The sequence below is a fragment of the Microtus pennsylvanicus genome, chromosome 13 (assembly GCF_037038515.1).
Source record: "Microtus pennsylvanicus isolate mMicPen1 chromosome 13, mMicPen1.hap1, whole genome shotgun sequence".
NCBI classification, from domain to species: Eukaryota; Metazoa; Chordata; class Mammalia; order Rodentia; family Cricetidae; genus Microtus; species Microtus pennsylvanicus.
This window is the reverse complement of record NC_134591.1, coordinates 68400471-68423191: the sequence shown is the minus strand read 5'-3', so window position 1 is coordinate 68423191 and position 22721 is coordinate 68400471. Positions and strand designations below refer to the sequence as shown.

Below are 22721 nucleotides of genomic sequence, written 5' to 3'. Positions count from 1 at the left end.
GTAGAAGAATCCACGCCAAGCCCAGTCCAGAATAAGTCCCGTCCCCATCCCGCACGTGACCGTGTTCGTTGTTATGGAAAACGGACAGAAACCTTTGTTGTCTCCAGGCTGATGATCTCAGGGTGACCCGGGTAATGAGGGACCACACCAGGCAAACTTCTCCCAAGGAACTGGGGCGGAGTTCAGAGGTCAAGAACAGGCTAGCAGACAGCTTTCCCTGGGAGCCTACCATTGGTGGAGAGTGACCACGTGGTACAGGCACCGCCTTCTCGCGAGACCACCCCCAGCACGTGACTGGCGCGAGCACGTCGGCGTCTCTGCCCTCAGCATCCCCCGGCCCCAAGATGGCTGCCTTTTGGCGTCTTTGGCGCTGTTGAATGGAGAAAGCTTTATTGTTCCCTTCGGGCAGGAGTGTTCGTGTCCTCTATGGCGCTGTCAATAAAGAACGGCAGTTTGAATCGGTACTGAACAGGTAACCATAGAAACGGCGCTGGGACTTCGCGTGGAGACCCCTGTTGCGGCGTCGGCCCGAGAGACTCCCTGAATGAGGGGCGCCCCGGGACCCTTGCGCACTGCGGGCTACGCACGTGGCGAGCTCCGCGGGGCTCGCGTCGGTCACAGTCGCCGCTGTCCTCTGGACGTGGCCCGGGGATGGCCCTCACCCCGGGCGTAATCTCGGTCGTGAACTCCTGCGGGAGGACGCGGGACCCTGCCTGGCCACCGCGGGCCTTTTTACCCAGCTCCCCGCGACTGGCCAGCCGACACCCCCCCACTCCCAGGGCTCCCTCCCTGTCCCTGCTCTCAGCTTTTGTTTACTGCGAGACGAGAATGGTTTATCCTTTTTAAAATAGTTGTGGGGAAATAGAAGTCATATGAAATAAAACTTCAGCTCCCAGAAGTGAAGTTGCACCAAGAAGCAGCCACGTTCATTGTTTATGTGTTGTCTGGCCGCCTGCCCGACGCGGGGCGGGGGAGTGCTCGCCGTTGCTTGGCTTTTATCCCGCTTTGATGGAAAGGCCCGTGAAGCTGGAGTCATTTCTCCGTGGCGCTTTACAGAAGTTTGCCAGCCTTGGCCCGAGGCACAAGTAGATTGAGCTAACGTTCGATTGACACAATATCCTGACTTCCGTGTCATGGTCAAGCTAGTTTCTCATACTTCGCAATGTTGCCCGCCCAGTGCATCCAATAGACCATCTACTTTATGTTTACACATGACGTTGGAAATAGTTTTCTTTTGCAAAAGAAATGACGTGAGATTAAGCCCGTTTTGGGGTGTACTAGGTCATAGGACCGACAATCTGAGCCTAACACTGGGACCCTCCCTGTTGCCTCAGACTGCTTTCTCCCTCTGGGAGTGTTCTTTCTTGTAATTGTATCCAAATCTTGGTATTGGTTATCGCTGTGTGAGCAATCTCAGTACTTGGCATAAATTATACCCACCGGTCATGTAGACATGGTTCTTCTGTGATGGTATTTCCCAACCCCTGTGTGTGTGTGTGTGTGTGTGTGTGTGTGTGTACATGGTAGCCGAGGTTGGCCTTGGGCTCCTGACTCTCCTGCCTCTCCCTCCCAAGTGTACCCCTTGCCTAGCCCCCTCAAACATTTAACGGTTGTTTTGTTTGTTTAACACCTAGGCTTGCATAAGCGAACTTAATTAGCCATTTGCTTCTACTGTGTGCAGGTCTGATTCCTGGAAATATACTAGTGCACAAGATAGCCCTGACCTCTGTCTCTTTGGAATTTAAATTCTTCAACGGGCTTGGGTGATGTACAGGTTCACAGAAACAGGGGTCTTGCTGCACGGCCCTGGCTCACCTTTAACTTGAGATCTTCTTTCCTCAGCTTCCAAATGCTGGAATTGCAGTTGTACATTACCCCTGCCTGTCTGACAAAAAAAAATAATTTCAAACCTATCTCATAGCACCAGAGCAATAAATGAGTAGTTAATGCTCATTGAGCAGTTTCTTTGTGCCAGATACTGGCACTAAGGCTTAATGTGAACTGTCACTTAGTCTGTGACACAGACAGTGTTAGGAGTATTACATGGTTTATGCATGGGGAGCATGGAGCTGAAGTAAACAGATCATGTCATGCTGTGTGCCATCTGTTGTCTTCCCTGCCAGCTTGTGAGGTCCATGAGAGTAATGCCACATCTTACTTTTGTGGCCTCAGCTGCTAGCCCGTGCCACAACTTGATGTTTTCAGGAAGGCAGTAAATATACAAACCTTTAGCATCCACTGAGCAAATACTTGAGAATTTGTTCTACACCACGAGCACTGGTAGAGCTGGGTGGCTTGACACATTGCAGAGTTGTTGTCTGCTCTTACGGTCTGCACAGTAGGGTGTTGTCTTGCTTATTGAAGAGAAAAATGTCTTAATAGGTCCTGAGTTTGCTTTCTGAGAGGGGGGTCTTCTTGGTCTTAAACTGGTAATGCAGCCTATCTCCTTGTCCTATTGTGGAGTGCTGGGGTACAGTGTGCTTACTATTGTATGTAATTACATCCAATTGGAAAGACTAACCCAAATTTGACCCCAGATGTGTTAAATAATAGTGAAATTTCAGATGTGTCACAAGCAAAATGAGGGCCAGGAGGATGTGTGTTTTCTATCTTTTGGGGGAGAGGGGGAGATAGATTTCTCTAGTGTTTAAATAGAGGGCAGCTTTCCCAAGTGGAATTTAATTGTTCTTTTAAATTATTTAAAAATTACATTAATTGTGCGTGTGTGCACACATGCAGGTGTGGTGAGATGGGGGGAGGTGCCTGGATGCGGCAGTGTGATGGTGGAAGGAAGAAGACAGTTTACGGGAGTTGGTTTTCTCCTACCACCACGTGACTTCACCATGAGGGACTGAACTCAGGTCAGACTTGGCAGCAGGTACCTTTGGTCCACTGAGCCATCCCACCAACCCAGCTATACAATTGTCTACATAGAAAGTTTTTCATCATTTTAGCACTTTAAATTTAGAACTGTTAATCTTCCTCCATCAGGGATACCTGCATTTTGGGGATGTTGGGAATGTAACCAAAGTCTGTCCCACAGCAAACAAGTGCTCTGAGCCCGAGCTACACCTTCAGCCCTGATATCTGCACTTTCTTGGGACTTTTTTGGGAAATCTAGGGCGTGTTTGCAGTTGATTGTGGGTTTCCTTTCAATGTTTTCTAATGAAGCAGCATCCTTTAAGAGCCAGGCGTGGTGAGGCACACCTTTAATCTGTGAGTTCAGAAGGCAGAGGAGGGTGGATCTCTGTGAGTCCTGTGCCATTCCACCAAAAAAACGAGAATCGTGAGGCTGTGTCTCAAAGAACAAAGTCGTAGCGTCTTTACCGTGGTATGGAATACTTGAAAAGCACCAGGCTTTTTGAATAGGTATGAACAGAACAAGAGCGTGAGAAACGATAGGCTGTACTAAATCCACAGAGCACTGGAGCTGTCATATGGAAGAATGAATGTCAGGTTTTGCTTTATACTGTATGCAGTAACCGTGTTAGGCATGTCATCAGAAGATGTCAACCAGGCCAGCGAATGGAGCTGGGAGCTGGCCACAGAGTGGCATGTTAATGCAGTATTGAACTGCAAGCCCAGAATTAAATTGCTATTTCGGGTTTGGGTGGGACCTTTCCATCTGAGCATTGCTGTTTCTACTTTGTGATTTGTGTCTGTTGGGTTCCAGTAAAGCGTAGGTGGTAACGCCAGCTTTGAAGCATGGTATGAAACTGCAGGAGGAGCCAGGGCACACCAATTTGTTTTCCAATCTATTTTATTTCAGTTCAGAGCATCAGTGCAGACGGCAGCCCAGGAAAACAGGCCGCACTCTGGCAACACTCAGCTGCATTTGCAGATTGAGGAAGACTGAAAGTAACCAAAGTGCAGCTTGTTTTCCTGGGCTGTCTGTCTGAGATGATGCTCTGAACTGAAGTGAAATAGATTGGAAAACAAATTGGTGTGCCCTGTTGCTCCATCCTCAGTACGCATGCTACCCCTCCCCAGCACACCTGGGGAACAACGGCATTGGCCCCTCAATCATTCTGAGCTCTCACCCCTGTGAGATTTTGATTTTCCTGAGGAAATTGAATTGGGGTATGCACTTTTCTGAACTTCCAATATCTTACCTTCCAAAGCCATCATCTGGAGAATGTGGAGACCCAAGCTACTAACCACATAGGAAGGAATTAAATATTAAGGACATTTAAGTTCAGAGATGAAGCTGTCATTTTCTTTAAGCTGTGCAGAGGGTACAGTATTTCATTCACAGAGAGCACAGAGTGTGAGGCCCTGGCAGCTCTCCAGGGAACAGAGGGCAAGGAAAGAAAGAAAGTGACTTTCCTTCTATTTCCCTAATGTTACTTAACTCGGACCCTCAAAATTTCGACCCCAAGCAACTCATTTCCTTACACAGAGTAAGTAGAGTATAGCTGATTCGTGAAAAACCGAGATCGTTAATCTCCAGGGAAATGTTGACTCTCAGTGGATCCATGAGGCCTCTGAAAATGGCTACGAATCCTCCAGAATGCCATTCTTGCAGAAGGAGAACCATCCCTTTAATCAGATCTCAGAGAGTCCTTGACCCCTCAAAAGGAGCAGAGCTGATAATGTCACACGAAACACCAGACCAAAGTCATGCAGGCAGTCCTTTGTACAGATCTGTGCCCTTGACCTGAGTTTTAGAAGTACCTTTTTTAGGCTTTGTTTCTTATATGAAGTGGTCAGACATGATGGATAAACTTAAGGGCATGCTTCAAAATTCCTTGTGAATGTTAGTGCCTTACAGAAGACTAGTGAGATGTGGATGGTGTCTCTTAGCGACCTTGTTAACAGATCTGCCTGCCTGCCTGCCTGCCTGGATGGGTTCAAGTGGCACTGGCTGGCCTTAAGATCTTGAAATTCCTGATTCTCCTTGCCTTTTCATCCTGAGTATTAGGCTTACTAGTGTGGGCTACCAAGCCCAGATTGTTGTTGTTGTTGTTGTTGCTGCTGCTGCTTCTTCCTCTTCTTCTTCTTCTTTTTCCTCCTCCTCCTCCTCCTCCTTCTTCTTCTTAATATTTGATGTATTTCTTATTAGTGCCAGGGATTAAAATCAGCCTTGCCCATGCTCGGTAGACACCTTGTCACACAGCTTTATCACTGCAGCTAATGTATTGTTTAGAGTGACATGGAGTGAATTTTTTTAATGTGTACAACGTGGTGGTTGACTGTGTATTACATGCCACCTTGCAGAATGGTAAAATCTAGTTGATTACAGTTTCTTCTTTTAGTTCACAGGAGATGGTGGTAGAAACTGCTGCTGGTTAAGCCGCTTTTCTGTTGTGTTGGTCTCTGCTCCCCTCTCTCCATCTCTGGTTAAAGCTACTATGACCTCTGTGCTGGATGTTGCAACAGCCTTGTATTGTAGCATGTAACCAGATGCTTCATAACTACCCCTTTAGGGTATTTTATCCCGTTACATTGCCCCCTCAAAGGCCCTTCTATTGTCTGTTTCCACTGTTTCCTATTTAGTACTTAGCACTTTGTCCTGTATTTAAGAAGCATTCAGTATCCACCCACTAAATAGATGAACAAACTAGACAAGGGGAAATCAGAGAGGGTGACAGAGGCCTGCACCCAGGCACTCCTAAATCTGCAGCCACTGATGCCGAGCGGTTTGTCTACCTTAACCCACCCCAGAAATACCATTATCGTAATAAAAATTGCTGTCGTTGAACACACACGAAGTGCCATGCACTGTGTTTATATAACTATGTCATGTAGTCCTGTGTGCCTTTCGTAGCCACTAGGCATTGGATATTATTGCCTCCTTTGGTATATTCACCTGAATCAGGAGCTTTCACCTATTTTATTCTAATTTTCACATTTTCTGATTCTAAGCAGAAGTGGAAGCCAGTGAGTACTAGTTTTTCTTGAGGCGAGTAGGGTCATTCAGGCTTACTCCAGTAAGTGAGCAGCCTGTGAGCCAATCCTCATTTCAAAGAAAATGCCATACAGCAGCCCCGGGTCCATTGCACAAAATGACTTCAGCCTTCAGAGCTTCAGTACTGACTATTTGAACATTTTGTTTTTTTGAGACGTTCATACACAAGTCCTGTGTTTACATTATTTCTACACCACAATCTCCCCTTTCCAATTTTCCCTCGTGTCACCTGACTACCTCTCAACTTTATGACCTCTTAAATATTACTGTTACATATATGTTGTTGCTGAGTCCATTTGGTGTTGTTTGTATGTGTTTATTTTTATAACTTAAGGTCCCAATTATTAGCATTTTTTTAAAAAAATTATTACTACTGTGGTACTAGGGCCTTTTGGACATGGTAGGAAGTGTTCTACCATTGAACTAGAATCTCCCAAATTCTCCTAGCTCACACTCCTATAAACTCTGAAGAACAATTCCCAGTGTATTAATTTGAGGATAAGGCTTGGGAAAGCACATGTTGAAGGCTCCATGCGAGAACTGCAGCACTAAACTAGGCTTAGTTCTGCGCCAGGCCTCTTCACATTTACAGCTTCAGTTGTCCTGGGAAAGGCAGGAGGGAGGGAGGCAGGCGTGTCATCCTCAGCCTGCCTGTGTTCTCAGCTTTGGCAGGAGCTTCTCATCCAGAATGCTGCTCACTTCTGTCTGCAGCCAGCCAGTTCTTGCTCATGCGTTACTGCCTCTGTGTGTTCTGCCTGCTTGGCTCCTCCCTCTGGCTTTATTGGAGCCATTGGTAGTGATTGATTTTCAAAGGGCTGCCCCTGTTCTGAGTGCCCAGCTCCTAGCCCAATGTCACAAAGGTAGCAACTTTAAAGTAAGTGGCAGTGAAATTTGCTCAATTAGCCCACAGGTTTGGCATGGCACTGCAACTTTTGAGCGTCTGAGGGCCCAGCAGTCATTAAGTATGACCAGCCTGGACACAAGCTGCCCGTTCAGCTGGCCCTCTGCTGTCAGTTGCCCTCAGTTCCAGTCAGGCTAAAACCAGAGGGAGACTTCTGAAGGTCAAAGTCCAGACGGTGGAGTAATTGGCCCCTAGAGTTCTGGGTTTCTTTCCTGGGCTGCAGCATGGTGATGATGAAATTTTTCGTGTTTCTCTTTGAACATTTTTGAACAAATAACGATGGAATCCCACAGGCTCTTTGCCGGCGTTAAAGGCAGTGGAGAAGCTACACTTTTGCATTTTTTTTTTTTTGTTAGTTCCTTAAGATAACCCTCTTGTTAGACTCCCTTGTGATGGACTGGGGGAAAGCTAGAGATAAAAGCCATTCCCAGTTCTTCAAAGACAAAGGAAGAAGTTCCCAGCACAGGCAAGGAGCGTGACGTTGCTCTGTGGAGCTCACACAGAAGGAACTGAGGGCCCAATGATCTGAGCATTGCGGTAGGACATAGTGCAGGAAGACAGGCGTCTGGAGTCGTTATGTGCTTCTGTTCTTTTTTACAAAGGTGGAAGAAAAGGTGGATTTAGGCAGAGAGGGCTTTCCTCAGCTGGGTCATAAGCTCCCTGGGAGCAAAGTGTCTGTGAGTGTGAGACATGACACCTGAGCTTGGCAGAGCTCTGCTGCTTGCACAGGCTGCTCATAAAGAGATAGCAGCTCATAAAGAAAAGAGTTTGGGATCATTGTTTTGGAGGTTTGGGGCTCATGGTTTGGTCCCTGGTTGGTTGGCTCTGTTGCTTTGGGGTCTGTGGTGAGGCTAAGAGCACATGGAAGACAAGACTCCTCCATGCCCTCTAGGATATACCCCAGTTCCCAGACTTTCCATGCACCCCCACCTTTTAAGTTTCCCCCACCCCCAGTAGCTCTATTCTGAAGTACAAGCCTTCAGCATGTGAGCCTGTTAGAGCATTTAAGATCTATACTGTGCCAGGGCTTCACACAGCAGAGAGTAAGTAGATTTTACCATGTCCTCCGTCTTACTGGTGCTGGGAACCTCAACATAAAACCAGCCACACTGAACCTCATAGAAGAGAAAGTGGGAAGTACACTTGGATGCCTTGGCATAGGAGACCACTTCCTAATATAACCCCAGTAGCACAGACACTGGGACCTCCTGAAACTGAAAAGCTTCCGTAAAGAAAAGGACATGGTCAACAAGACAGAACAACAGCCTACAGAATGGGAAAAGATCTTCACCAACCCCACATCAGACAGAGGTCTAATCTCCAAAATATACAAAGAACTCAAGAAATTGGTCATCAAAAGAACAAATAATTCAATAAAAAAAACAAACAGAGTACAAGACCTAAACTGAGAACTCTCAACAGAGGAATATAAAATGGCTGAAAGACACTTAAGGAAATGTTCAACATCCTTAGTCATCAGAGAAATGCAAATGAAAACAACTCTGAGATTCATCTTACACCTGTAAGAATGGCCAAGATCAAAAACACAGATGGCAACTTATGCTGGAGAGGTTGTGGGGAAAAGGGAACACTTCTGCATTGCTGGTGGGAGTGTAAGCTGGTACATCCCCTTTGGATGTCCGTGTGGCGATTTCTCAGAAAATTTGGAAACAACCTTCCTCAAGACCCAAGCAATACCACTTTTGGGTATATATCCATAGGATGCTCAGTCGTGCCACAAGGACACGTGCTCAGTTATGTTCATAGCAGCTTTGTTTGTCATAGCCAGAACCTGGAAACAACCTAAATGCCCCTCCACCAAAGAATGGATAAGGAAAATGTGGTACATTTACAAAATTTGCAGGCAAATGGATGGAGCTAGAAAACATTATTTTGAGTGAGGTAACCCAGACCCAGAAAGACAATTATCATCTGTACTCACTCATAAGTGGTTTTTAAGCATAAAGCAAAGAAAACCAGCTTATAAATCACAATCTCAGACAACAATGAGGACTCTAAGAGGGACTTACATAGGTCTAATCTACATGGGAAATAGAAAAAAACAAGATCTCTGAGTAAATTGGGAGCATGGTGACCTTGGGGAAGAGGTGAAAGGGAGGGGAGCAGAGAAAAATGTAGAGCTCAATAAAAGTCAGTAGAAAGAAAATACTTGGGGAAGAATACACCTGTTCTGAACATGTAGAGTTTGTTTACATAGCATTTGCATTTTTAAGAGACATAAGCTTACAGATGGATGTGCAGGGGTAATTTGGAGTTCTGCACAATGTTCTGTGGGCATTGGGCATCCAAAGGTTTTGATAACTCTGGGGGATCAATACTCATGGGTACCAAGGAGCAGCTATTTATTATTGTGAATTTAATATGAACTTAGGGCTGGGGTAAGTATTTATACCCTGGGTTTAATCCAGATCCAGTTGACCTATCAGTGAGGAATGGGAGGTATCCACAGGATGTCCTGGACCAATTACAGTGAGATCAGCTGCACATGTAATATAGAAAGCAGGAAGGGTCTTCCTAGACTTCCACCATCAAGGAACTGCAAGCTAAAACACTCAGTTATGCAATTTGAGAACTGAGCTAGGTTCACCTGAGAAATTCCTCATTCCCATTCTGTGCTGAGTTTTGTATGAAATTCCTCAGATCATAGCCTGTGCTCCTAAGAGAGGCCTCACACTACCCAGTTTCTCCCTTCCCTAGCTGGCTTTCATCACAAACAGCTGTGTGAGATGAACAGTGGGACTGTCTGGTCTTTGCTCTCAAAAGCCATTGTACAATATCTGACACATGTATCAAAGACAAAAATAGAACTTAAAAGTGATGACACTCAGTAATAAATACAAACATTTCAGCAGGGGAACTTCTATGTTTCTCTCATTGAAGCAGTGGCCTGCACCGTGCAATACCTCCTCACTCTGATAAGTGTCTGCGAGGCTGCTGGAGCTGCTGGTTTGTGTCAATTTGCAACATTTCATGAGGCAAGCCCTAAAGTCATCCCTGTTTTACCAAGGAGGAAACTGAGTTCCCAAGAATAATCAATCTGCCTCAAATCTTAGTTCATTAGAGGGGCAAGCTGGTATTCACCCCTGAGCCGCTATGTCTAGGGGGCACACTCCAGACCTTTACTGGTGAGCCCACAGCCTTTAGAATCACAGCACTTAGTGGGCTGCTGGGCCCCTGCCAGAGCGCTTTCATTTGTACATTAGATGGAGATTTGGAGTTTTAGAGTTTTGCTCTGGGTTAAATGTGTAGTCCAGATGCAGTCCCTGCCGAAGAAAGATGTATTCAGATAATCAAGTTATGAGAACTTGTAAGTCATCCAGGTTTTCAGGTCAGAGCAAAAGGCCTATCAGTGGCAAAGCCAAGGGTCTTTTGTACACCTAAGAGGCTGGATTTGAAAGCATTAAAGCAGTGATTGCTTGTTGAGACTCTTGACGGCAAGATGGAAAAGTTGGCATTAAGTATAATGCAGTCACAATCCCCAGCTGCTCATTAGGCGGCTGTGCTGCTCAGGGGATTTTTGCAGTGGAGTCTGTGAAGAGTAATCTGGGATGAACTGGATCAGAGCAGCGTGCCCAGAAAGGCACCTAAGTCCTGCAGAGCCTCCTTCTGTTGTAATAGGCGTGCACAATCTCTTGTTTCTATTAATTAGTCAGACGATAAGAGTGTACAAGCAGTTTGCTATGCTATTTTGATGTTTTTGCATCCTTGTATTTTGTAGAACGCCTCAAGAAGAGTTTCATTAGGAATTGAGAGAATCTGGGAAAAGCAATTAGTTGCCTTGGTTGGTTGTTAAAGGCAGGGTAGGAATCCGATGCCTGCCCCCAGCTTGGAGTTGTGAAAGCCAGCCTTCCCAGTGATCCTTAATTTTCTTTATAAAATTTTAAATAGTTTTTTAAACATTTATTTTTAATTGTGTGCATATGTGTAGATTAGTGTATATTTGTGCAGGTGTTCGTGGAGGCTAGCAGCATCAGATCCCCTGGAAGTGTAGCTTCAGGAGGTTGTGAGGCACCATCTTCTGGAAGGACAGATGTGCTCTTCTGCACTGAGCCATCTCTCCAGCCCCCCTTTCTCCTCTGTTTCCTTGAGGATCTGAGGAAGTGGTGCTGGTGCTGGTGCTGGCAGCTGTTTGAGTGATTGAGTATGTACTGCATGTACTGTGCTTACCCAGCCTTTCAGTAGCCCTGTTTGGGAGCGAGAAAACAGCTATATAGACTCCATGATTTGTAACATAGTTTTGTATTTTGACTACTAAGCCACACCTGGGGAGAGAGAACTCCTTTCCCCAGAAAAAGATGCAGTTGGGCATCTGTGGGCAGTGTAAGGAATTTGTGACTACTCTTTCCCTACACAGTGTGGCCTTAAACCCCACCCTAGACTTAAGCAAATTCCCCTCTGACAGTGTCCTATTTCCTAAGCTTGCTACATAGCAGAGTGTAAATGTTTAGTGAGTGAACTGTGTTGGAGAAGCAGCAGCATTTCCCTCACACTACTAAAAACTCTTAAAGTGTCTAATTTTTTCCAGGAAATTTATTTAAATGTAATTTATTAGATCTAATTTATTTAGATGTAATTCAGTTTAAATTGTGTGATTAAATATCTGTAACTATTACTTCAGACTTCATTTCCTCCCTGCAGTCTGTGGTAACCACTCACTCTTTTGCAGTTCTTATGAGTTTTCCTTCTGTGGACATTCTCGTGCAGTGTGTAGCATGTGGTAAGCATGCACTGCTTTCTATGGCTGAATGTTATTCCACCTTATAGATGTGGGCAGTGCTGATGCGTTTGCATTAGGTTGTTGGCACTGCCTGCTGTGTTTCGTGTTCCAGTCCATACCATTGCAGAAGTTTCTGTGTGGGTGTTTGTTTTCAGCTCTCTTGTGTGTTTACCAACAATGGAGCTGCTGGGCCATTTGGGGTTTTACTTTTTGTCTTGAAACAAAGTCTGTGTGCCTGAGCCCCCTGAGTGGCAGATTATAGGTGTGCATCACATATCAGGTGAGTGTGTTTAGCTTTTTGAGGAACTTCCAAATTGTTCCCCAAGGCGGCTGCAACATCTACATGCCCGCCTGCACTCTGAAGGTTTCCAGCCCTGCTGCATGCTCAGCAGCACTTGTGTTTTCTCTCCTTGTCTGCTCCCTTGCAGCCTGCTGCTCATTGTCTGTTTGGTCAGCCTAACGAACACGCCTGTTCAGTCCTTTGCTCACTTTTGGGTTGGCTTATTGGTCTTTCGTTATTGTGAAAGCTAATTCTTCTATGCCGTCCTTTTCAGATCGACGGTTTCTATGTGATGTGTTTCTGTTCTATGAGTTACCCTTTTACTTTCTCGATAGTGTCCTTTGATATAGAAAAGTTGGTTGTTTAGTTTGTGTGATCCTATGTAGCCTAGGCTGCCTTAAACTCCTGATCTTCCTGTCCCCACTTCCCAGGTGCACAGAATATAGGTGAGTGCCACCATGCTCTGAAAAGCTAAGATGACATGATATCTGGGTTCTCTCTTGTCTCTGGTTACTTGTCCTTTGGTATCGTAGAGAACTTTGTCCAGTGCTGAATGTGGAGCCTAGGCTCTTATACATGCTAGTCAAGCAAGCACACTTCTGATGAAATATACCCCAGCCAACAGCCTGTTTAAATGGCTGCATAGTATGGCTCTATACTGTATTTACTTAAAAATATTTTGTATTTTAAATTTTTAAAGTTTTTATTTATTTTTTTTGTGTGTTTGGTTTTGTTGTTGTTTTACCATTAACACTGTTGCTTTCAATACAGTCTGGGTGAACATTTCACTTTCTTTCTCTGCGTTGTCAGAATTCTAGAATGAATCTATTTTTTTTCTATCAGGGATTACACATTTTGTTATTATGTACCTGATATGTAAATTCATTTTGGTAAAACAGTCAAGTAGCGGCACAAGTAAATACATCGTTCTCCATCTCCAAATATTCCTATCCTGCCAAAGGGCATTTTTCTCATTCTAGATGAGCAGGTTGGCTCCATATGACTTACCAGTATGTACTTCCTCAGCATCATGTGAGTGCCCACTCATTGTTCCCTCTTTTGCATTAACATGCTGGCATTTTTATAATGTGAGCATCTAAGCTGGGGTGGTCCATCACCTAAAATCCCAGCTCTGGGAGGTAGAGGAGCAAGAGGCAGAAGTTCAAGGTCAGCCTTTGCTACTTAGCAGGTTTGAGGACTACATGAGACACATATACACACTCCCTTCAACACTTATTGAATATTTCGTGTCGACAACACTGTTAAGATGCTAACGTTCAGTAATTAAAATGACTTAATCCAGGTCATGGAGTTTTCCAAGGAAGTTTAACAGTGAGAGTCCTATGTCATAAAACTACTTCTCAAATATTACCATTGAAATTTTTTCTGATTTAATTGCCTTCAAATTGTATTAATGTTCTTAATTTTCTTAAAACAATCTTATTTTACATACCAATCCCAGTTCCCTCTCCCTCCCCTCCTCCCACTTCCCCCACCTTCTGCCCACCCCACCTCCACCCACTCCTCAGAGAGGGTGAGGCCCATGGCGAGTCAGTCAACAAAGTCTATGACATCACCTGAGACAGGACCAGGCCCTTCCCCTTGTATCTAGGCTCAGCAAGATATTCCTCTATAGGGAATGGACTCTAAAAAGCCAGTTTATGCACTAGGAATAAATACTGGTTCCACTGCCAGGGGCCCCACAAAACCGCCCAAGCAACACAACTGTCTCCTACATTCAGTGGGCCTAGTTCGGTCCTATGCAGGTTCCCTAGCAGTCAATCTGGAGTCAGTGAGCTCCCACTAGCTTGGGTCAGCTGTGGGTTCTCCATATGGTCTTGACCCCTTTGCTCATATTATTGCTCCTCCCTCTCTACAACAGAGGAGTTCGGCCCAATGCTTAGCTGTGGATCTCTGCATCTGTTTCCATCAGTTACTGGATAAAGGTTCTGTGATGACAGTTAAGGTAGTCATGGATCTGATTACAGGGGAAGAGCAGTTAAGGCACCCTCTCCATTATTGCTTAGATTCTTAGCTGGGGTCATACTTGTGGAGGAGTTCCCTGGTAGAAGTTTCCAGGTCACTTATATATTCTATCCTGTCATCTGCAGATTGTGAAAGTCTGACTTCTTCCTTTCCAGTTTGTATACCCTTGATCTCCTTTTGTTGTCTTATTGCTCCAGCTAGAACTTTGAGTACTATATTGAATACAGAATGAATGGAGAGAGTGGACAGCCATCCTTCTAGTGTCAGTGGTTGATATTTTAATCACAAAGAAGAAATAAAAACGTCCAATGCCATGACACAGAGCCCTCCCTGCTGAGGGCCTCTGTTGTTTTGCTAGAAGTTAGGTGTTTTAGTTTTGACCCAAATACAAACATAAGATCCAGAAGCCAGGATCCTGATTCTGGCCCTGGCATTACTTAGGTACATGAATGACTTGCTGGTAGTCCTTGGTGAGATCCAACTCACTGTCCTTCCGCCTTTGTGTGGTGAGGCACCATCACACCCAGCTTTCATCACCTTCTTATAAAGATCATTTCATGGTGGTATACATTGATGCATTCATTTCCTAGTTTTAATCTGGTGATGAATGATAGGAAGGTGGGCTGAGTATTAAGTGAGTGAGGCATGTGGAGAAAGCCAGGGAGAAATGAGGTGAGGGGAGCAGAGAGGGAATGAGGGGCGAGTCTGTTGCAGCCAGTGTGTGGTTGGCAGCCTGAAAGGGAACAGGATGAAGATGAGTTTGAAGTGAGCTTCCTTGGGCTTAGGCAACTTGGAAGAGGGAGAGATCTGATCTGTTACAGATAGATGCTCAGAGCAAATCAAGGCCTTGGCCAAAAAGTCAGTGAGGATCCTCTTTTGATAGAGCCATCAAAACCTCAGCTCATGGCCAGTGCTCAACAGAGTCCTGTGTGCACCTGTCACAGGAGAGACTGGGCTGCAGAAGAGTATGGGACATCAGTGGCGGGAAGAACAAGACACTGTCATTTGGCATTGCACTTTGATCCCAAAACTTGCCTGCTGAATTTGGAGCCCAGCATTTACTTTAATGACCAGGTGATTTGCAGGATTTTCTCTAAATGTCAATTCCCTATAGCCAACTTCTTGTTGTTCTCTCTGTGATTTGTAAAGGGCTTTCTGATGTTTTCTGCTCCAGCTACTTGCATCTTTTTGCAGATAACTGCAAAGAATAGGCATAGATTACATTATGAATCGATTCTCTGATTTATATTGAGTTATTTATGTTTCTTAAGTCCAGCCAACTGTGAGACTTTGAAAGGTTAGTTTATGTATCTGTAAGGCTGATAGCCAAGTCAGACCTTTTGGTAAATTAAGTTCAAGCCATCTGGGGAAGTTTCTTGGCAGCCAGCTAGCTGGCCTATGCCAGGAGCACTTTCCTAGATCCATAGCGTCACTCAGTCTCCAGCAAAGTGCAGTAAGGCTCCTCAAATGGAGGCGTTCCCATCAGGGCAGCTAGCATTTCATCTCTCCTGGGAGAGGCTTGGGGAGCCCAGAAGCCCTGGCAACCAGATAAACTGAGGCTTTAAGTGAGAACAGGGAGCCAGGGGCTGAGAGGATAGCTTAGTGGAGAAAAGCCCTGACTGTATAAGTCTGGTGACTTGGGCTTCATCCCATCCACCATATGTTCTAGTTCCCTTTCTGTTGCTGTCATAAAACACACTGACCAAAAGCAGCTAAGGAGGAGAGGGTTCATTTCAGCTTACAGTCTGTCATTGAGAGAAAACGGTGGAGGAACTTGAAAACTTGAGTTTTCCAGTGCAGAAATGTGTAAACAGAAACCGTGGAGGAGGAGAACTGCTTGCTGGCTTACATACAGGTTCGTGCTTAGCTATCCTTGTATATAGCCCAGGATCAACTGCCTGGGGAAAGCTGCTCACAGTGGGCCAGGCTCTCCTACATCAGTTAACAATCAAGACAATTTCCCACAGAAATGCTCATAGGCCAGTCTGATCTGGGCAGTGCCCCAACTGACACCCCATTTCTCAGGTTACTCTAGGCTGTGACAATTATCTAGGATATCACATAAAGCTAAAAAGAAAGAACTGACTCCACAGGGTTGTGCTCTGATTTCCACATGTATGCTGTGACATCTCCCCACTATCTAATAATAAATGATATTTTAAGGATAAGGAGCCAGGCAGATCTGCATTTGAGTTGTGCCTATCATTAATGACTCCTGTGCAGTCTTGGCCAAGTTCCTTTGTTGGATACCAATTTCCTTTACTGTAAAATAGAGATAGTAACTTTCTATCTGATGGGGATGTCAGGAGAATTAAACAGGAGGTGGAAAATGCTTAGCATACACAAGACGTTAGTCCTATGCTCCCAGCGTTGGTGTTTGAGAGTCAAGGATATGGAAAAGGGCAGGACTAGTGGACTGGCCAAAAACGATGTTTTAATTTCCTCCTGCCCACCCCCTTGATGAGAAGGAGTTCCTGTCCTAGGAGTCTGGGGATACCCCTACACAGAAAATCTGACAGTTGGAGGGTGAGAACAATGTGCAGTTTGCAGGAGCCCATGCACCAAGTGCATGTGGGAGGCAGCTTTTGTAGTATTCAGAAGATGTGACCAGCTTCTTCAGCTTCTCTGGGGGAGCTGAAACCCACTACTGAGAGACAACTAGGAGCTGCACGTGGTCTCTGATAGGAAAATTGTTCTGCTGAGTGACTTAGAGCTGAGTGGGGAGAGGTTTTTTGAAAGCCTCTCAGTATTGTTAAATTCCAAGGCGTGCAATATTGAGTTTTAATTTTTGACTCCACAAAAGAGAATAGTGGTCTTGAAAGCCATTAGAGGCAGCTTTGAGGATCTTAGCAGGCTGCTGAGTTGTGTGGAGGAAGACAGATGCATTGTGTTTAGAGAAGAAATGCCACAGTAGGTCATGCATAGTGGCGTGAGCCAAGATCTGTTCACTGTGCTCAGTTCTGCTTATTTATGGCTTGTGTGTGCCATCTTCAGAGGCCTAACCAGGTCCCAGTGACTGCTTAAGTAAGGAATAGCTTGCCCTGAAAATGAGCCTCGTTGGGTCTAGTTAGATTGGTAGCAGTCAGGGAAGTGAGAGGATCTTGGAAGACTAGGATGTTGGAATGCAGGCCAGAGGCACTTGGGATAGCGCCAAGAGGCTATGGAGTTGTTTGCCCAAAGCTGGCCTGGCTGTAGAAGTCTCTGTATTCTGTAGATTATTCCCAGAGATACGAGAGTGTTGTAGCCTTTCTTGTTTTGACTAGAGCCAGTGCAAAAGGGAGGGATGTGTGAATGGCTTCTAACTTATAGACATGAGCTCTTGCTTTAACATATTTGAAAATAATTAGATATGAATGGATGTGACTTGAAGCTAGGCTGTGGCAGACAGTACCTGGCTTCTCCATAGTATCTGTGTCATCCTGAGCTATTAGAAGTGTAGAATCTCGGACTTCACACTAGAACTTCTGGGCCAGAATTTCCTTTGACAAGATCCCCGTGTGATTCTTGGGCACATTAAAGTCTGAGAAGTTGCTCTGGTGGATTAGAGGACTTGAGTTTCAAGTCAGACACATTCACTGCCTGTATTGACTGCCTGTGCCCTTGGGCGGTTACTTAACATCTTCACTGTCAAGGCCTTGTTGTGAACGGAGTTTAGTGCTTACTGGGTTGTTAGTATGAAAGAGCTTAAGAAGTGCTTAGAAACGTAGCATGGCGCATCATTATGGTGGCTGTTAGTGATTCTTTGAAAAGTGACAGCCTCATATAAACTGGTAGACTATGAAAAAGAAAGACCAGGATGTCGTTAACATTGACTGGAGGCATGATTTGGCAGCTTTAGAAAAACTGGTCACCAGATATAGTGGCAGTGGAGGGGCCAGCCTGGGTTGTATGGCAAGAACCTGGGTTAAGAAACCAAGTGCTAGCCGGGCGGTGGTGGCGCACGCCTTTAATCCCAGCACTCGGGAGGCAGAGGCAGGTGGATCTCTGTGAGTTCGAGACCAGCCTGGTCTACAAGAGCTAGTTCCAGGACAGGCTCCAAAGCCACAGAGAAACCCTGTCTCGAAAAACCAAAAAAAAAAAAAAAAAAAAAAAGAAACCAAGTGCTGGGACTGTTGCTCAGTGGTGCAGCATTTGCTCAGTTAGCACCTGGAAAGCCCTTAGTTCCATCCCTAGAACCTCAGCAAAGGGATAAACGGAGAATGGAAGGGAAGAGAAATACAAGGTCTTCGGAGCTGTTGTGTGGTAGATCTGGTTGATTCCCTGACCAGTCTCCTGGAGGAGAGACTGGAGATGCTTCCAGTAGGTAACCAGTAGTTGACAGCTCAGTTCGTGGGAAAATTGCCTGCAGAGGGGGTGGAGAGCTAAGTCTTAGCAACCAGAGTGGCTGTGCATTGTAGACCACATAACCATGGCTTGCGTGTTGAGGCCCCAACTTAATTCAGGACTTAGCCCTAATGTATTAGTTCTTTGGTCCTTTCCCAGGGTATTTAATATCTTGGTGCTTTAGTTTGCATCTGTACACAAGGGTAGATGGGATTGTGAGCTGTAAATCTTAGTACATAAACAAGCTACGTATCTATGCATCTCCTTGCTCAGGATATAGCCTCCCAAGTCCCTTAAGGTATGTGCTGTGCCTGGGCTGGCCCTTAGACCCTCCCATGCTGGAGTTCTCTGAAGCTTTTCTGGCTGCTTGGAATTCCCAGTGACCTTTACAAAAGACCGCTGGCCCATTGAGGTGTTGCTCTACATTTGGGGCAGAATGATGCCAACGGTGATGGTAACATTAGAAACAACAACTCCACATGAGAGACACTACCGTGAACCCCAGAATAGCACAGGGAAATCTGAATTCCTTACACTGCAGCTCTGCCTATCAGGCACTCAGTGTTAGAGAAGATACCAAATGACAGCTGCTTTTGAACTTGAGAATCCAGGCCTGCTGAAAGCTACAGTTACCCTTTTCTAACCTCACCAATCCTCCTCGCATTCTCAGAAATAATTGCCAGGGCTTCTCTTTTAACTCGGCTGATTCCTCAGATACCTTACATTTTAAATCATCTTTTCGTGTGGAGCAATCCCCCATTTCTTTCTCCGAGTGTGTGATCTTTGCTCTAATTATGTTGAGAGTGCCAGTTATTTCACCTGGCTCTGGTTGTTTGTGAGATACTAAATAGCCACAGGGTTAAGGCAGACTAGGATCAGAGAGCAGCTCAGCCTCTCAGGACCTCAGTTTCCTCCCTTGAAAAGGAGGAGATTGGACTAAGGTCATCTGGTCGTGTGACAGGAGTACGTGACAGATGAAGTAATGAACTCCTGCACCGCGAAAGTAACTGAAAGGGCTCTCCAAGGTCCCTCAGCTCTCTGGCTACCACAGAGCCCAGGCAATGAGACAGAAGGCAAGATTGCAGAGGAGTCAGGAATTATCACTAGAGACAATAAAGCAAGAGGTGGAATTAGTAGGGGATCCAAACTGGCGATCCTTGACCAAGAGTTCGAATAGCTTTCCCTCCTGCAGTAGAAGTCCAACCTTTGGGCACCTGCAGCTGGCGCCTGATAGACAGTGTGGGTAGGATATCAGGTCACCTGTCCTTGCTGTTGGTCCCTCTGCTGGGTCCACCTGTCCTCTCACTCCTACGGCTCTGACTCAGTTTTACTCTTCCTATTTTGGAGGCTTTGCCTGCAGAACTCAGGTGCCCTTTCCTCTGCTCTGTATTTGGCCACATCTACTCTGCTGCTGTTACATGCTCTATTGGAGACCTCTGTCAGCTGTGCCTGGTGCAGTGCCATGGGATCCCTTCAAGAAATGGGCCCGAGTGTCTCCTCTGGCTAGCGCGCCTGACCTTTGCCCTCACCTGTTGAGGTCATACTTTAGTGGCAGTTACAGCTCCACCCTTTTCCCTTTTCTTGCTGCTCAATGGAGGCCGTGCCCATCCATTCTCTCCTTCCCTTCCTCTCTCTGGTCTCTTACGGACTGAGCCGGTTTGAGAGTTCTGTTTCAGTTTTGCTGCTGCTGAGTGGACCATATGCTCCCTGTGGACCAGGGTCTTGGCTCCCACACAGCACCTAGGGTATGCCAAGTAGTTGGTGGTGTGTGGGCTGCTGCCCTGAGGCGGGATCCGGTGCTCCGCTCTCTGGTGGTGCGGCAGAGGCCTTCCTTCACTTGCCTGCCGCTGTGGAGGGCAGAACTGTTTCGGTTCCGCAGTGTATGTGGACATGGGAATCTCCAGCGTTATTCCCTTCCACGTTCCTTAGAGAGATGTCACCTTCCTTCCAAACGTGACTTTGCCCCACTTGCCTTCCCCGGTTTGTGTTCTGTGGAACGTAAGGAACCCGAGACTTCCAAATCTTCTTTGGAAGGAGTCAGGATAGAAATTTAAATAAATATTCTTTATGCCCCTTTTAGAAAGCTGGCCTAGTTTTCTACTTTGTGTTGAATTCCCATTTGTGTTTTGGGTCATTATACAGCACTTGGTTCAGCCAATTAAGTTTCTTCTGTCTGGCGTCTTTATTCTGAGTCAGTATAGCCTTTTCTTGAGGCTTTAATAGTGTTCCTTTGAGAAGCATCCTTCTTTCTGGAGTTCTTTCTTGTTGCTTAAACGTTTTCCCCATGGGACCTTTGACAATTTCCCCAGCCTAGCAATTTCTGCAAGTGCTTTGTAACATACTTTATATTGCTCCTGTGTCAATCTTCCAGACTTAGAGATTTCAGCACTCAGTGATCAGCTGTAAGTTTCTTTACCTCCCAAATCACACTGTAGTGAGTGTTCTATTCTCTCTCCGTGGGACTTCCTGCAAATGGAGTTAGGCTGAAGCAGAAAAGCATGTTGGAAGCTGTGGTGGATGTAGCTTAGCCTCTCGGACTTTCTGTTGCTCCCGCCTCCAGGTCACATCTGCATGGCTCATTGCATTCATTTACTTAGTAACATAGTGAAAAAAGTGTTCTGCAAAGGTTTTATAGGTTGTGTAATTTGTTTCTCAAGTGTAGCTTAGCCACAGTTCTGGGCTTTCTGTAGCCCATTTTCCCAAAGTGGTCTGCAAAGGCTGTATAGTTTGTTTCTTTAAAGACAGATACTTAAGTCAGGAGGTTAGTTTCAAAACTGTTTAGAAATTTCACAGCCTCCCTTGGTAGTAAAAATAGCTAATTCATTAATGCTTGCACTATTTTAAGTGTAGACACACACACACACGAGACTCTATTTTAAGTGCAAACACACACAGCATGCCAATACACAATATAGCTTTTAAAGTTCAAGCAGAGGATCCCTACTTCTTAACAAAACTGTCACCTATTCACTTGTGATAATACTCATGGATTTATTGCTTCCATCTTAATTAGTTTCTCTTTAGTGTACTTCCCTTGCTTTCATTTCCACTCTTTCCCTACTGAATTAAGTCATGTTTCCCTTATCCTTTTTTATACCTCTGGTTTGTAAATTCCTTTCTTTGTATCCACTGCTAAGGTATCAGACCAAGGGTCATGCATGCCAGGTAAAGGACTACCCTACCACTGAGCTTTGCCTAGTCTTGGCTTTTATTTCCTTATGTTCTACATGTCACCATGTATGTTAACAGGCCAACGTTTTTTGGGGTATCTTCTGACTCATGGAAAATGAGTCTAGTCTCGCTTCTCTTAGCCTCCATGTTGCTGATATTTAATTCCCAGAGTTGGTGTCTGAGACCATTCCCCAAAGCACAAAGCATCAGCAGTTTGTCTTGCTCAGTTTTTTTTTTTTTTTTTTTGAGATGATATCTCACTGTGTTATCCAGACTGGTTTTGAGCTCAAAGTTCTGTTTCAGTCCTCCAAGTAGCTGGGATTGTAGGTGTGCATCATCGTTGGTCACCATTTGTGATCTTAAGTATTCTGTGTTTGAAAAAAATTGGGGATGGGGGTGGGATCAGGCTGAGACAGACAGGATCTCACTGTGTGGCCCTGACTGATCTGGAATTTGATTTGTAGACCAGGCTGACTGTGAACTCAGAAAGATCCATCTGTCTCTGCCTCCTGAGTGCTGGGATTAAAAGCATACACCAGCATACCCAGCCTGTATTTGATGAAATTTAGCAGATTTGATTATAAAATCCAACTCATGGGATGGGGGTAGGGATAATTAGTGGTAGAGTACTTGTTTATGTAGTGTAGGAATTGCCACTGCCCCTAAAAAAGGATGGAGAGCATCTCCATTCTGCCAGAGTTTCCCCATGTTTCTCATTCTGTCTTTTTCTGTGCCCAGAAATGGCTTCCTGATGCCACCACCTGATTTTATTATAGGATCAGCTTTGCCTACATTTGCATCTTGTATGCAGGACCATCTAGTCAGGTGCTCTTTGTGTCTGCTTTCTCTGGCAGTTCCTTTAAAATGTGTCCATGACGTTGGGTAGACAGGTCTTTCCATCAATATAAAGTGTGCAGTTTCTTAAATAGTTATTTTCTATTTTCATCAACAGAAGAGGTTCCAGTTCTCAGTACTTCCAGCGTTTCTTATTTAGCTGAGCTGGGAGCTTTGTGCTTTCTTTATTGCTCTCTTTCTCTTACCTATCTCTTCTCTGCTTCCATTTCCCTCACAGCAACTCTGTCACCGATTGTCTCCTCGTCTCACACTTTGAGGCTCATCTCAAATGTCACTTTGTTGTTTTGTGCATGCTTGGTTTATAGGCCTATCCGTGGAGGTGAGAACATGGCTTCTCCATTTCTATTGACACCATTACCATGATTGAGAAGTTAGTAACGTGTCTGCCATTCTCATGATGCTTTTTTGTTTGCTTAAATTCTTTTTGTGTTAATATTTTGTAATTTTATTCTAAAGGCAAATGCCTATCTGTCACTTGGTTTGTTTTGAGAGGTTGCTCATGTCCGTGCATGTTCTTAGAAGTGCAGCAGAAGCCAGGGAGTGTTGTAGGCATCCTGCG

General features: G+C 45.2%; 1 protein-coding gene across 5 annotated transcripts in view; it reads left to right on the top strand.

The window, feature by feature from the left end:
- The first annotated feature begins 307 nt into the window (after positions 1 to 307).
- Positions 308 to 22721, top strand: part of Zbtb40 (zinc finger and BTB domain containing 40) — a 65884-nt gene continuing 43470 nt past the window's right edge. For 4 of the 5 annotated variants that reach the window (XM_075947208.1, XM_075947205.1, XM_075947206.1 and 1 more), the window contains exon 1: positions 308 to 472. The gene's annotated coding sequence lies outside the window, so the exon portion shown is untranslated. The remainder of the gene's footprint in view (positions 473 to 22721) is intronic. The other variant, XM_075947207.1, reaches the window with a different exon arrangement.